This window comes from Eleutherodactylus coqui, chromosome 11 (assembly GCF_035609145.1).
Source record: "Eleutherodactylus coqui strain aEleCoq1 chromosome 11, aEleCoq1.hap1, whole genome shotgun sequence".
Taxonomy (NCBI): domain Eukaryota; kingdom Metazoa; phylum Chordata; class Amphibia; order Anura; family Eleutherodactylidae; genus Eleutherodactylus; species Eleutherodactylus coqui.
In genome coordinates, this window is record NC_089847.1 from 87,567,484 (window position 1) to 87,584,753 (window position 17,270).

A 17,270-nucleotide genomic window follows, 5' to 3' on the forward strand; every position below is an offset into this window, starting at 1 on the left:
TTATGGGGGCTGCGCTTCTCAACCGTTTCCATTGAACGGAGAGTCACTGATTCCAATCAGATCTGAAAAATACAAAGCTAGAAAGGTCTGCGCTCACCTCAACTAGGAAACTGCAATCCGGCATCCTCACTGCTCTTAGCATTCTATGTTCTGGTAACTATGAAGAAAACACACTAGGGACAATCTCCATTGACACCCCAATTCCTACTACTGTCACAAATACTTCTAAGGCAATATCTTTCACCTACATCAACAGTCCCTCTTACTTCTAAGATGGGGCTTCTTTACCATAGAGCTTCCTTCCATCACTCTGGGGATAAAACACAATAAGGCAAGACACATTCCCCCCTAAAGAACATTGCATTGCAGGATATGGCAAAAACTATGGTTAAGTACATATATAAACATTGGTATATATACTACAGTAAAAAAGGGTACCTGCACTTTACATGGAAATCCTACAGGGGACTTGACTCCTGAACTGCCCTGTTGAGATGAAGGTGTAGACAAGTTGCCCCCCTAAACCACTCCAAATCAACTAATTGAAGACACCGTTGCAATTCCTACTTCTGTCACAAATACTTCCAAGGCAGCATCTTTAACCTATATCAACAGTCCCTCTTACTTTTAAGATGGGGGTTCTTTACCATAGAGCTTCCATCCTTCACTCTGGGGATAAAACACAGTAAGGCAAGACACATCCCCCTAAAGAACATTCTATTGCAAGATATGGCAACAACTATGGTTAAGTACATATATAAACATTGGTATATATACTACAGTAAAAAGGGTACCTGCACTTTACATGGAAATCCTACAGGGGTCTTGACTCCTGAACTGCCCTGTTGAGATGAAGGTGTAGACAAGTTGCCCCCCTAAACCACTCCAAATCAACTAATTGAAGACACCGTTGCAATTCCTACTTCTGTCACAAATACTTCCAAGGCAGCATCTTTAACCTATATCAACAGTCCCTCTTACTTTTAAGATGGGGGTTCTTTACCATAGAGCTTCCATCCTTCACTCTGGGGATAAAACACAGTAAGGCAAGACACATCCCCCTAAAGAACATTCTATTGCAAGATATGGCAACAACTATGGTTAAGTACATATATAAACATTGGTATATATACTACAGTAAAAAGGGTACCTGCACTTTACATGGAAATCCTACAGGGGTCTTGACTCCTGAACTGCCCTGTTGAGATTAAAGTGTAGACAAGTTGCGCCCCCAAACCACTCCATATCAACTATTTCAATACTCCAAACTAGGGACAATCTCCATCGACACCCCAATTCCTACTTCTGTCACAAATACTTCCAAGGCAGCATCTTTAACCTATATCAACAGTCCCTCTTACTTCTAAGATGGGGCTTCTTAACCATAGAGCTTCCTTCCTTCACTCTGGGGATAAAACACAGTAAGGCAAGACACATCCCCCTAAAGAACATTCTATTGCAAGATATGGCAACAACTATGGTTAAGTACATATATAAAGATTGGTATATATACTACAGTAAAAAGGGTACCTGCACTTTACATGGAAATCCTACAGGGGTCTTGACTCCTGAACTGCCCTGTTGAGATGAAGGTGTAGACAAGTTGCGTCCCCAAACCACTCCATATCAACTATTTCAATACTCCAAACTAGGGACAATCTCCATCGACACCCCAATTCCTACTTCTGTCACAAGTACTTCCAAGGCAGCATCTTAACCTATATCAACAGTCCCTCTTACTTTTAAGATGGGGGTTCTTTACCATAGAGCTTCCTTCCTTCACTTTGGGGATAAAACACAGTAAGGCAAGACACATCCCCCCTAAAGAACATGGTATTCAAGATATGGCAAAAACTATGGTTAAGTGCATATATAAACATTGGCATATATATACTACAGTAAAAAGGGTACCTGCACTTTACATGGAAATCCTACAGGGGTCTTGACTCCTGAATTGCCCTGTTGAGATGAAGGTGTAGACAAGTTGCCCCCCTAAACCACTCCAAGTCAACTAATTGAAGACACCATTTGCTCGGTACTGATGGGATACCTGCATTTTATGGGGGCTGCGCTTCTCAACCGTTTCCATTGAACGGAGAGTCACTGATTCCAATCAGATCTGAAAAATACAAAGCTAGAAAGGTCTGCGCTCACCTCAACTAGGAAACTGCAATCCGGCATCCTCACTGCTCTTAGCATTCTATGTTCTGGTAACTATGAAGAAAACACACTAGGGACAATCTCCATTGACACCCCAATTCCTACTACTGTCACAAATACTTCTAAGGCAATATCTTTCACCTACATCAACAGTCCCTCTTACTTCTAAGATGGGGCTTCTTTACCATAGAGCTTCCTTCCATCACTCTGGGGATAAAACACAATAAGGCAAGACACATTCCCCCCTAAAGAACATTGCATTGCAGGATATGGCAAAAACTATGGTTAAGTACATATATAAACATTGGTATATATACTACAGTAAAAAAGGGTACCTGCACTTTACATGGAAATCCTACAGGGGACTTGACTCCTGAACTGCCCTGTTGAGATGAAGGTGTAGACAAGTTGCCCCCCTAAACCACTCCAAATCAACTAATTGAAGACACCGTTGCAATTCCTACTTCTGTCACAAATACTTCCAAGGCAGCATCTTTAACCTATATCAACAGTCCCTCTTACTTTTAAGATGGGGGTTCTTTACCATAGAGCTTCCATCCTTCACTCTGGGGATAAAACACAGTAAGGCAAGACACATCCCCCTAAAGAACATTCTATTGCAAGATATGGCAACAACTATGGTTAAGTACATATATAAACATTGGTATATATACTACAGTAAAAAGGGTACCTGCACTTTACATGGAAATCCTACAGGGGTCTTGACTCCTGAACTGCCCTGTTGAGATGAAGGTGTAGACAAGTTGCCCCCCTAAACCACTCCAAATCAACTAATTGAAGACACCGTTGCAATTCCTACTTCTGTCACAAATACTTCCAAGGCAGCATCTTTAACCTATATCAACAGTCCCTCTTACTTTTAAGATGGGGGTTCTTTACCATAGAGCTTCCATCCTTCACTCTGGGGATAAAACACAGTAAGGCAAGACACATCCCCCTAAAGAACATTCTATTGCAAGATATGGCAACAACTATGGTTAAGTACATATATAAACATTGGTATATATACTACAGTAAAAAGGGTACCTGCACTTTACATGGAAATCCTACAGGGGTCTTGACTCCTGAACTGCCCTGTTGAGATTAAAGTGTAGACAAGTTGCGCCCCCAAACCACTCCATATCAACTATTTCAATACTCCAAACTAGGGACAATCTCCATCGACACCCCAATTCCTACTTCTGTCACAAATACTTCCAAGGCAGCATCTTTAACCTATATCAACAGTCCCTCTTACTTCTAAGATGGGGCTTCTTAACCATAGAGCTTCCTTCCTTCACTCTGGGGATAAAACACAGTAAGGCAAGACACATCCCCCTAAAGAACATTCTATTGCAAGATATGGCAACAACTATGGTTAAGTACATATATAAAGATTGGTATATATACTACAGTAAAAAGGGTACCTGCACTTTACATGGAAATCCTACAGGGGTCTTGACTCCTGAACTGCCCTGTTGAGATGAAGGTGTAGACAAGTTGCGTCCCCAAACCACTCCATATCAACTATTTCAATACTCCAAACTAGGGACAATCTCCATCGACACCCCAATTCCTACTTCTGTCACAAGTACTTCCAAGGCAGCATCTTAACCTATATCAACAGTCCCTCTTACTTTTAAGATGGGGGTTCTTTACCATAGAGCTTCCTTCCTTCACTTTGGGGATAAAACACAGTAAGGCAAGACACATCCCCCCTAAAGAACATGGTATTCAAGATATGGCAAAAACTATGGTTAAGTGCATATATAAACATTGGCATATATATACTACAGTAAAAAGGGTACCTGCACTTTACATGGAAATCCTACAGGGGTCTTGACTCCTGAATTGCCCTGTTGAGATGAAGGTGTAGACAAGTTGCCCCCCTAAACCACTCCAAGTCAACTAATTGAAGACACCATTTGCTCGGTACTGATGGGATACCTGCATTTTATGGGGGCTGCGCTTCTCAACCGTTTCCATTGAACGGAGAGTCACTGATTCCAATCAGATCTGAAAAATACAAAGCTAGAAAGGTCTGCGCTCACCTCAACTAGGAAACTGCAATCCGGCATCCTCACTGCTCTTAGCATTCTATGTTCTGGTAACTATGAAGAAAACACACTAGGGACAATCTCCATTGACACCCCAATTCCTACTACTGTCACAAATACTTCTAAGGCAATATCTTTCACCTACATCAACAGTCCCTCTTACTTCTAAGATGGGGCTTCTTTACCATAGAGCTTCCTTCCATCACTCTGGGGATAAAACACAATAAGGCAAGACACATTCCCCCCTAAAGAACATTGCATTGCAGGATATGGCAAAAACTATGGTTAAGTACATATATAAACATTGGTATATATACTACAGTAAAAAGGGTACCTGCACTTTACATGGAAATCCTACAGGGGACTTGACTCCTGAACTGCCCTGTTGAGATGAAGGTGTAGACAAGTTGCGCCCCCAAACCACTCCATATCAACTATTTCAATACTCCAAACTAGGGACAATCTCCATCGACACCCCAATTCCTACTTCTGTCACAAATACTTCCAAGGCAGCATCTTTAACCTATATCAACAGTCCCTCTTACTTCTAAGATGGGGCTTCTTTACCATAGAGCTTCCTTCCTTCACTCTGGGGATAAAACACAATAAGGCAAGACACATCCCCCTAAAGAACATTGCATTGCAGGATATGGCAACAACTATGGTTAAGTACATATATAAACATTGGTATATATACTACAGTAAAAAGGGTACCTGCACTTTACATGGAAATCCTACAGGGGTCTTGACTCCTGAACTGCCCTGTTGAGATGAAGGTGTAGACAAGTTGCGCCCCCAAACCTCTCCATATCAACTATTTCAATACTCCAAACTAGGGACAATCTCCATCGACACCCCAATTCCTACTTCTGTCACAAGTACTTCCAAGGCAACATCTTTAACCTATATCAACAGTCCCTCTTACTTTTAAGATGGGGGTTCTTTACCATAGAGCTTCCTTCCTTCACTCTGGGGATAAAACACAGTAAGGCAAGACACATCCCCCTAAAGAACATTCTATTGCAAGATATGACAACAACTATGGTTAAGTACATATATAAACATTGGTATATATACTACAGTAAAAAGGGTACCTGCACTTTACATGGAAATCCTACAGGGGTCTTGACTCCTGAACTGCCCTGTTGAGATGAAGGTGTAGACAAGTAGCGCCCCCAAACCACTCCATATCAACTATTTCAATACTCCAAACTAGGGACAATCTCCATCGACACCCAAATTCCTACTTCTGTCACAAATACTTCCAAGGCAACATCTTTAACCTATATCAACAGTCCCTCTTACTTTTAAGATGGGGGTTCTTTACCATAGAGCTTCCTTCCTTCACTCTGGGGATAAAACACAGTAAGGCAAGACACATCCCCCTAAAGAACATTCTATTGCAAGATATGGCAACAACTATGGTTAAGTACATATATAAACATTGGTATATATACTACAGCAAAAAGGGTACCTGCACTTTACATGGAAATCCTACAGGTGTCTTGACTCCTGAGCTGCCCTGTTGAGATGAAGGTGTAGACAAGTTGCGCCCCCAAACCACTCCACATCAACTATTTCAATACTCCAAACTAGGGACAATCTCCATCGACACCCCAATTCCCACTTCTGTCACAAGTACTTCCAAGGCAACATCTTTAACCTATATCAACAGTCCCTCTTACTTTTAAGATGGGCTTCTTTACCATAGAGCTTCCTTCCATCACTCTGGGGATAAAACACAGTAAGGCAAGACACATTCCCCCCTAAAGAACATTGCATTGCAGGATATGGCAACAACTATGGTTAAGTACATATATAAACATTGGTATATATACTACAGCAAAAAGGGTACCTGCACTTTACATGGAAATCCTACAGGGGTCTTGACTCCTGAGCTGCCCTGTTGAGATGAAGGTGTAGACAAGTTGCGCCCCCAAACCACTCCACATCAACTATTTCAATACTCCAAACTAGGGACAATCTCCATCGACACCCCAATTCCTATTTCTGTCACAAGTACTTCCAAGGCAACATCTTTAACCTATATCAACAGTCCCTCTTACTTTTAAGATGGGGGTTCTTTACCATAGAGCTTCCTTCCTTCACTCTGGGGATAAAACACAATAAGGCAAGACACATCCCCCTAAAGAACATTGCATTGCAGGATATGGCAACAACTATGGTTAAGTACATATATAAACATTGGTATATATACTACAGTAAAAAGGGTACCTGCACTTTACATGGAAATCCTACAGGGGTCTTGACTCCTGAACTGCCCTGTTGAGATGAAGGTGTAGACAAGTTGCGCCCCCAAACCTCTCCATATCAACTATTTCAATACTCCAAACTAGGGACAATCTCCATCGACACCCCAATTCCTACTTCTGTCACAAGTACTTCCAAGGCAACATCTTTAACCTATATCAACAGTCCCTCTTACTTTTAAGATGGGGCTTCTTTACCATAGAGCTTCCTTCCATCACTCTGGGGATAAAACACAGTAAGGCAAGACACATTCCCCCCTAAAGAACATTGCATTGCAGGATATGGCAACAACTATGGTTAAGTACATATATAAACATTGGTATATATACTACAGCAAAAAGGGTACCTGCACTTTACATGGAAATCCTACAGGGGTCTTGACTCCTGAGCTGCCCTGTTGAGATGAAGGTGTAGACAAGTTGCGCCCCCAAACCACTCCACATCAACTATTTCAATACTCCAAACTAGGGACAATCTCCATCGACACCCCAATTCCCACTTCTGTCACAAGTACTTCCAAGGCAACATCTTTAACCTATATCAACAGTCCCTCTTACTTTTAAGATGGGGGTTCTTTACCATAGAGCTTCCTTCCTTCACTCTGGGGATAAAACACAGTAAGGCAAGACACATCCCCCCCTAAAGAACATTCTACTGCAAGATATGGCAAAACTATGGTTAAGTACATATATAAACATTGGTATATATACTACAGTAAAAAAGGGTACCTGCACTTTACATGGAAATCCTACAGGGGACTTGACTCCTGAACTGCCCTGTTGAGATGAAGGTGTAGACAAGTTGCCCCCCTAAACCACTCCAAATCAACTAATTGAAGACACCGTTGCAATTCCTACTTCTGTCACAAATACTTCCAAGGCAGCATCTTTAACCTATATCAACAGTCCCTCTTACTTTTAAGATGGGGGTTCTTTACCATAGAGCTTCCATCCTTCACTCTGGGGATAAAACACAGTAAGGCAAGACACATCCCCCTAAAGAACATTCTATTGCAAGATATGGCAACAACTATGGTTAAGTACATATATAAACATTGGTATATATACTACAGTAAAAAGGGTACCTGCACTTTACATGGAAATCCTACAGGGGTCTTGACTCCTGAACTGCCCTGTTGAGATGAAGGTGTAGACAAGTTGCCCCCCTAAACCACTCCAAATCAACTAATTGAAGACACCATTGCAATTCCTACTTCTGTCACAAATACTTCCAAGGCAGCATCTTTAACCTATATCAACAGTCCCTCTTACTTTTAAGATGGGGGTTCTTTACCATAGAGCTTCCATCCTTCACTCTGGGGATAAAACACAGTAAGGCAAGACACATCCCCCTAAAGAACATTCTATTGCAAGATATGGCAACAACTATGGTTAAGTACATATATAAACATTGGTATATATACTACAGTAAAAAGGGTACCTGCACTTTACATGGAAATCCTACAGGGGTCTTGACTCCTGAACTGCCCTGTTGAGATTAAAGTGTAGACAAGTTGCGCCCCCAAACCACTCCATATCAACTATTTCAATACTCCAAACTAGGGACAATCTCCATCGACACCCCAATTCCTACTTCTGTCACAAATACTTCCAAGGCAGCATCTTTAACCTATATCAACAGTCCCTCTTACTTCTAAGATGGGGCTTCTTAACCATAGAGCTTCCTTCCTTCACTCTGGGGATAAAACACAGTAAGGCAAGACACATCCCCCTAAAGAACATTCTATTGCAAGATATGGCAACAACTATGGTTAAGTACATATATAAAGATTGGTATATATACTACAGTAAAAAGGGTACCTGCACTTTACATGGAAATCCTACAGGGGTCTTGACTCCTGAACTGCCCTGTTGAGATGAAGGTGTAGACAAGTTGCGTCCCCAAACCACTCCATATCAACTATTTCAATACTCCAAACTAGGGACAATCTCCATCGACACCCCAATTCCTACTTCTGTCACAAGTACTTCCAAGGCAGCATCTTAACCTATATCAACAGTCCCTCTTACTTTTAAGATGGGGGTTCTTTACCATAGAGCTTCCTTCCTTCACTTTGGGGATAAAACACAGTAAGGCAAGACACATCCCCCCTAAAGAACATGGTATTCAAGATATGGCAAAAACTATGGTTAAGTACATATATAAACATTGGTATATATACTACAGTAAAAAGGGTACCTGCACTTTACATGGAAATCCTACAGGGGTCTTGACTCCTGAATTGCCCTGTTGAGATGAAGGTGTAGACAAGTTGCCCCCCTAAACCACTCCAAGTCAACTAATTGAAGACACCATTTGCTCGGTACTGATGGGATACCTGCATTTTATGGGGGCTGCGCTTCTCAACCGTTTCCATTGAACGGAGAGTCACTGATTCCAATCAGATCTGAAAAATACAAAGCTAGAAAGGTCTGCGCTCACCTCAACTAGGAAACTGCAATCCGGCATCCTCACTGCTCTTAGCATTCTATGTTCTGGTAACTATGAAGAAAACACACTAGGGACAATCTCCATTGACACCCCAATTCCTACTACTGTCACAAATACTTCTAAGGCAATATCTTTCACCTACATCAACAGTCCCTCTTACTTCTAAGATGGGGCTTCTTTACCATAGAGCTTCCTTCCATCACTCTGGGGATAAAACACAATAAGGCAAGACACATTCCCCCCTAAAGAACATTGCATTGCAGGATATGGCAAAAACTATGGTTAAGTACATATATAAACATTGGTATATATACTACAGTAAAAAGGGTACCTGCACTTTACATGGAAATCCTACAGGGGACTTGACTCCTGAACTGCCCTGTTGAGATGAAGGTGTAGACAAGTTGCGCCCCCAAACCACTCCATATCAACTATTTCAATACTCCAAACTAGGGACAATCTCCATCGACACCCCAATTCCTACTTCTGTCACAAATACTTCCAAGGCAGCATCTTTAACCTATATCAACAGTCCCTCTTACTTCTAAGATGGGGCTTCTTTACCATAGAGCTTCCTTCCTTCACTCTGGGGATAAAACACAATAAGGCAAGACACATCCCCCTAAAGAACATTGCATTGCAGGATATGGCAACAACTATGGTTAAGTACATATATAAACATTGGTATATATACTACAGTAAAAAGGGTACCTGCACTTTACATGGAAATCCTACAGGGGTCTTGACTCCTGAACTGCCCTGTTGAGATGAAGGTGTAGACAAGTTGCGCCCCCAAACCTCTCCATATCAACTATTTCAATACTCCAAACTAGGGACAATCTCCATCGACACCCCAATTCCTACTTCTGTCACAAGTACTTCCAAGGCAACATCTTTAACCTATATCAACAGTCCCTCTTACTTTTAAGATGGGGGTTCTTTACCATAGAGCTTCCTTCCTTCACTCTGGGGATAAAACACAGTAAGGCAAGACACATCCCCCTAAAGAACATTCTATTGCAAGATATGACAACAACTATGGTTAAGTACATATATAAACATTGGTATATATACTACAGTAAAAAGGGTACCTGCACTTTACATGGAAATCCTACAGGGGTCTTGACTCCTGAACTGCCCTGTTGAGATGAAGGTGTAGACAAGTAGCGCCCCCAAACCACTCCATATCAACTATTTCAATACTCCAAACTAGGGACAATCTCCATCGACACCCAAATTCCTACTTCTGTCACAAATACTTCCAAGGCAACATCTTTAACCTATATCAACAGTCCCTCTTACTTTTAAGATGGGGGTTCTTTACCATAGAGCTTCCTTCCTTCACTCTGGGGATAAAACACAGTAAGGCAAGACACATCCCCCTAAAGAACATTCTATTGCAAGATATGGCAACAACTATGGTTAAGTACATATATAAACATTGGTATATATACTACAGCAAAAAGGGTACCTGCACTTTACATGGAAATCCTACAGGTGTCTTGACTCCTGAGCTGCCCTGTTGAGATGAAGGTGTAGACAAGTTGCGCCCCCAAACCACTCCACATCAACTATTTCAATACTCCAAACTAGGGACAATCTCCATCGACACCCCAATTCCCACTTCTGTCACAAGTACTTCCAAGGCAACATCTTTAACCTATATCAACAGTCCCTCTTACTTTTAAGATGGGCTTCTTTACCATAGAGCTTCCTTCCATCACTCTGGGGATAAAACACAGTAAGGCAAGACACATTCCCCCCTAAAGAACATTGCATTGCAGGATATGGCAACAACTATGGTTAAGTACATATATAAACATTGGTATATATACTACAGCAAAAAGGGTACCTGCACTTTACATGGAAATCCTACAGGGGTCTTGACTCCTGAGCTGCCCTGTTGAGATGAAGGTGTAGACAAGTTGCGCCCCCAAACCACTCCACATCAACTATTTCAATACTCCAAACTAGGGACAATCTCCATCGACACCCCAATTCCTATTTCTGTCACAAGTACTTCCAAGGCAACATCTTTAACCTATATCAACAGTCCCTCTTACTTTTAAGATGGGGGTTCTTTACCATAGAGCTTCCTTCCTTCACTCTGGGGATAAAACACAATAAGGCAAGACACATCCCCCTAAAGAACATTGCATTGCAGGATATGGCAACAACTATGGTTAAGTACATATATAAACATTGGTATATATACTACAGTAAAAAGGGTACCTGCACTTTACATGGAAATCCTACAGGGGTCTTGACTCCTGAACTGCCCTGTTGAGATGAAGGTGTAGACAAGTTGCGCCCCCAAACCTCTCCATATCAACTATTTCAATACTCCAAACTAGGGACAATCTCCATCGACACCCCAATTCCTACTTCTGTCACAAGTACTTCCAAGGCAACATCTTTAACCTATATCAACAGTCCCTCTTACTTTTAAGATGGGGCTTCTTTACCATAGAGCTTCCTTCCATCACTCTGGGGATAAAACACAGTAAGGCAAGACACATTCCCCCCTAAAGAACATTGCATTGCAGGATATGGCAACAACTATGGTTAAGTACATATATAAACATTGGTATATATACTACAGCAAAAAGGGTACCTGCACTTTACATGGAAATCCTACAGGGGTCTTGACTCCTGAGCTGCCCTGTTGAGATGAAGGTGTAGACAAGTTGCGCCCCCAAACCACTCCACATCAACTATTTCAATACTCCAAACTAGGGACAATCTCCATCGACACCCCAATTCCCACTTCTGTCACAAGTACTTCCAAGGCAACATCTTTAACCTATATCAACAGTCCCTCTTACTTTTAAGATGGGGGTTCTTTACCATAGAGCTTCCTTCCTTCACTCTGGGGATAAAACACAGTAAGGCAAGACACATCCCCCCCTAAAGAACATTCTACTGCAAGATATGGCAAAACTATGGTTAAGTACATATATAAACATTGGTATATATACTACAGTAAAAAAGGGTACCTGCACTTTACATGGAAATCCTACAGGGGACTTGACTCCTGAACTGCCCTGTTGAGATGAAGGTGTAGACAAGTTGCCCCCCTAAACCACTCCAAATCAACTAATTGAAGACACCGTTGCAATTCCTACTTCTGTCACAAATACTTCCAAGGCAGCATCTTTAACCTATATCAACAGTCCCTCTTACTTTTAAGATGGGGGTTCTTTACCATAGAGCTTCCATCCTTCACTCTGGGGATAAAACACAGTAAGGCAAGACACATCCCCCTAAAGAACATTCTATTGCAAGATATGGCAACAACTATGGTTAAGTACATATATAAACATTGGTATATATACTACAGTAAAAAGGGTACCTGCACTTTACATGGAAATCCTACAGGGGTCTTGACTCCTGAACTGCCCTGTTGAGATGAAGGTGTAGACAAGTTGCCCCCCTAAACCACTCCAAATCAACTAATTGAAGACACCATTGCAATTCCTACTTCTGTCACAAATACTTCCAAGGCAGCATCTTTAACCTATATCAACAGTCCCTCTTACTTTTAAGATGGGGGTTCTTTACCATAGAGCTTCCATCCTTCACTCTGGGGATAAAACACAGTAAGGCAAGACACATCCCCCTAAAGAACATTCTATTGCAAGATATGGCAACAACTATGGTTAAGTACATATATAAACATTGGTATATATACTACAGTAAAAAGGGTACCTGCACTTTACATGGAAATCCTACAGGGGTCTTGACTCCTGAACTGCCCTGTTGAGATTAAAGTGTAGACAAGTTGCGCCCCCAAACCACTCCATATCAACTATTTCAATACTCCAAACTAGGGACAATCTCCATCGACACCCCAATTCCTACTTCTGTCACAAATACTTCCAAGGCAGCATCTTTAACCTATATCAACAGTCCCTCTTACTTCTAAGATGGGGCTTCTTAACCATAGAGCTTCCTTCCTTCACTCTGGGGATAAAACACAGTAAGGCAAGACACATCCCCCTAAAGAACATTCTATTGCAAGATATGGCAACAACTATGGTTAAGTACATATATAAAGATTGGTATATATACTACAGTAAAAAGGGTACCTGCACTTTACATGGAAATCCTACAGGGGTCTTGACTCCTGAACTGCCCTGTTGAGATGAAGGTGTAGACAAGTTGCGTCCCCAAACCACTCCATATCAACTATTTCAATACTCCAAACTAGGGACAATCTCCATCGACACCCCAATTCCTACTTCTGTCACAAGTACTTCCAAGGCAGCATCTTAACCTATATCAACAGTCCCTCTTACTTTTAAGATGGGGGTTCTTTACCATAGAGCTTCCTTCCTTCACTTTGGGGATAAAACACAGTAAGGCAAGACACATCCCCCCTAAAGAACATGGTATTCAAGATATGGCAAAAACTATGGTTAAGTACATATATAAACATTGGTATATATACTACAGTAAAAAGGGTACCTGCACTTTACATGGAAATCCTACAGGGGTCTTGACTCCTGAACTGCCCTGTTGAGATGAAGGTGTAGACAAGTAGCGCCCCCAAACCACTCCATATCAACTATTTCAATACTCCAAACTAGGGACAATCTCCATCGACACCCAAATTCCTACTTCTGTCACAAATACTTCCAAGGCAACATCTTTAACCTATATCAACAGTCCCTCTTACTTTTAAGATGGGGGTTCTTTACCATAGAGCTTCCTTCCTTCACTCTGGGGATAAAACACAGTAAGGCAAGACACATCCCCCTAAAGAACATTCTATTGCAAGATATGGCAACAACTATGGTTAAGTACATATACTACAGTAAAAAGGGTACCTGCACTTTACATGGAAATCCTACAGGGGTCTTGACTCCTGAACTGCCCTGTTGAGATGAAGGTGTAGACAAGTAGCGCCCCCAAACCACTCCATATCAACTATTTCAATACTCCAAACTAGGGACAATCTCCATCGACACCCAAATTCCTACTTCTGTCACAAATACTTCCAAGGCAACATCTTTAACCTATATCAACAGTCCCTCTTACTTTTAAGATGGGGGTTCTTTACCATAGAGCTTCCTTCCTTCACTCTGGGGATAAAACACAGTAAGGCAAGACACATCCCCCTAAAGAACATTCTATTGCAAGATATGGCAACAACTATGGTTAAGTACATATATAAACATTGGTATATATACTACAGCAAAAAGGGTACCTGCACTTTACATGGAAATCCTACAGGGGTCTTGACTCCTGAGCTGCCCTGTTGAGATGAAGGTGTAGACAAGTTGCGCCCCCAAACCACTCCACATCAACTATTTCAATACTCCAAACTAGGGACAATCTCCATCGACACCCCAATTCCCACTTCTGTCACAAGTACTTCCAAGGCAACATCTTTAACCTATATCAACAGTCCCTCTTACTTTTAAGATGGGGGTTCTTTACCATAGAGCTTCCTTCCTTCACTCTGGGGATAAAACACAGTAAGGCAAGACACATCCCCCCCTAAAGAACATTCTACTGCAAGATATGGCAAAACTATGGTTAAGTACATATATAAACATTGGTATATATACTACAGTAAAAAAGGGTACCTGCACTTTACATGGAAATCCTACAGGGGACTTGACTCCTGAACTGCCCTGTTGAGATGAAGGTGTAGACAAGTTGCCCCCCTAAACCACTCCAAATCAACTAATTGAAGACACCGTTGCAATTCCTACTTCTGTCACAAATACTTCCAAGGCAGCATCTTTAACCTATATCAACAGTCCCTCTTACTTCTAAGATGGGGGTTCTACACCATAGAGCTTCCTTCCATCACTCTGGGAATAAAACACAGTAAGGCAAGACACATCCCCCTAAAGAACAATCTATTGCAAGATATGGCAACAACTATGGTTAAGTACATATATAAACATTGGTATATATACTACAGCAAAAAGGGTACCTGCACTTTACATGGAAATCCTACAGGGGTCTTGACTCCTGAGCTGCCCTGTTGAGATGAAGGTGTAGACAAGTTGCGCCCCCAAACCACTCCATATCAACTATTTCAATACTCCAAACTAGGGACAATCTCCATCGACACCCCAATTCCCACTTCTGTCACAAGTACTTCCAAGGCAACATTTTTAACCTATATCAACAGTCCCTCTTACTTTTAAGATGGGGGTTCTTTACCATAGAGCTTCCTTCCTTCACTCTGGGGATAAAACACAGTAAGGCAAGACACATCCCCCTAAAGAACATTCTATTGCAAGATATGGCAACAACTATGGTTAAGTACATATATAAACATTGGTATATATACTACAGCAAAAAGGGTACCTGCACTTTACATGGAAATCCTACAGGGGTCTTGACTCCTGAGCTGCCCTGTTGAGATGAAGGTGTAGACAAGTTGCGCCCCCAAACCACTCCACATCAACTATTTCAATACTCCAAACTAGGGACAATCTCCATCGACACCCCAATTCCCACTTCTGTCACAAGTACTTCCAAGGCAACATCTTTAACCTATATCAACAGTCCCTCTTACTTTTAAGATGGGCTTCTTTACCATAGAGCTTCCTTCCATCACTCTGGGGATAAAACACAGTAAGGCAAGACACATTCCCCCCTAAAGAACATTGCATTGCAGGATATGGCAACAACTATGGTTAAGTACATATATAAACATTGGTATATATACTACAGCAAAAAGGGTACCTGCACTTTACATGGAAATCCTACAGGGGTCTTGACTCCTGAGCTGCCCTGTTGAGATGAAGGTGTAGACAAGTTGCGCCCCCAAACCACTCCACATCAACTATTTCAATACTCCAAACTAGGGACAATCTCCATCGACACCCCAATTCCCACTTCTGTCACAAGTACTTCCAAGGCAACATCTTTAACCTATATCAACAGTCCCTCTTACTTTTAAGATGGGGGTTCTTTACCATAGAGCTTCCTTCCTTCACTCTGGGGATAAAACACAGTAAGGCAAGACACATTCCCCCCTAAAGAACATTGCATTGCAGGATATGGCAACAACTATGGTTAAGTACATATATAAACATTGGTATATATACTACAGCAAAAAGGGTACCTGCACTTTACATGGAAATCCTACAGGGGTCTTGACTCCTGAACTACCCTGTTGAGATGAAGGTGTAGACAAGTTGCCCCCCTAAACCACTCCAAATCAACTAATTGAAGACACCGTTGCAATTCCTACTTCTGTCACAAATACTTCCAAGGCAGCATCTTTAACCTATATCAACAGTCCCTCTTACTTCTAAGATGGGGGTTCTACACCATAGAGCTTCCTTCCATCACTCTGGGGATAAAACACAGTAAGGCAAGACACCTCCCCCTAAAGAACATTCTATTGCAAGATATGGCAACAACTATGGTTAAGTACATATATAAACATTGGTATATATACTACAGTAAAAAGGGTACCTGCACTTTACATGGAAATCCTACAGGGGTCTTGACTCCTGAACTGCCCTGTTGAGATGAAGGTGTAGACAAGTTGCGCCCCCAAACCACTCCATATCAACTATTTCAATACTCCAAACTAGGGACAATCTCCATCGACACCCCAATTCCTACTTCTGTCACAAGTACTTCCAAGGCAACATTTTTAACCTATATCAACAGTCCCTCTTACTTTTAAGATGGGGGTTCTTTACCATAGAGCTTCCTTCCTTCTCTCTGGGGATAAAACACAATAAGGCAAGACACATCCCCCTAAAGAACATTGCATTGCAGTATATGGCAACAACTATGGTTAAGTACATATATAAACATTGGTATATATACTACAGTAAAAAGGGTACCTGCACTTTACATGGAAATCCTACAGGGGTCTTGACTCCTGAACTGCCCTGTTGAGATGAAGGTGTAGACAAGTTGCCCCCCTAAACCACTCCAAATCAACTAATTGAAGACACCGTTGCTCGGTACTGATGGGATACCTGCATTTTATGGGGGCCGCGCTTCTCAACCGTTTCCATTGAACGGAGAGTCACTGATTCTAATCAGATCTGAAAAATACAAAGCTAGAAAGGTCTGCGCTCACCTCAACTGGGAGACTGCAATCCGGCATCCTCACTGCTCTTAGCATTCTACGTTCTGGTAACTATGAAGAAAACACACTAGGGACAATCTCCATCGACACCCCAATTCCTACTTCTGTCACAAATACTTCCAAGGCAGCATCTTTAACCTATATCAACAGTCCCTCTTACTTTTAAGATGGGGGTTCTTTACCATAGAGCTTCCTTCCTTCACTCTGGGGATAAAACACAGTAAGGCAAGACACATCCCCCCCTAAAGAACATT

The 17,270-nt window shown here is 41.7% G+C and overlaps 1 long non-coding RNA gene across 1 annotated transcript in view; it reads right to left on the bottom strand.

Moving 5' to 3' along the window:
• Positions 1–13,744, bottom strand: part of LOC136582146 (uncharacterized) — a 31,929-nt gene extending 18,185 nt beyond the window's left edge. Inside the window, exon 1 of the long non-coding RNA XR_010787146.1 lies at positions 1–13,744. This exon is cut by the window's left edge and continues 16,806 nt beyond it. This is a non-coding gene — a long non-coding RNA (uncharacterized lncRNA).
• Between the last annotated feature and the right edge of the window lie 3,526 nt (positions 13,745–17,270).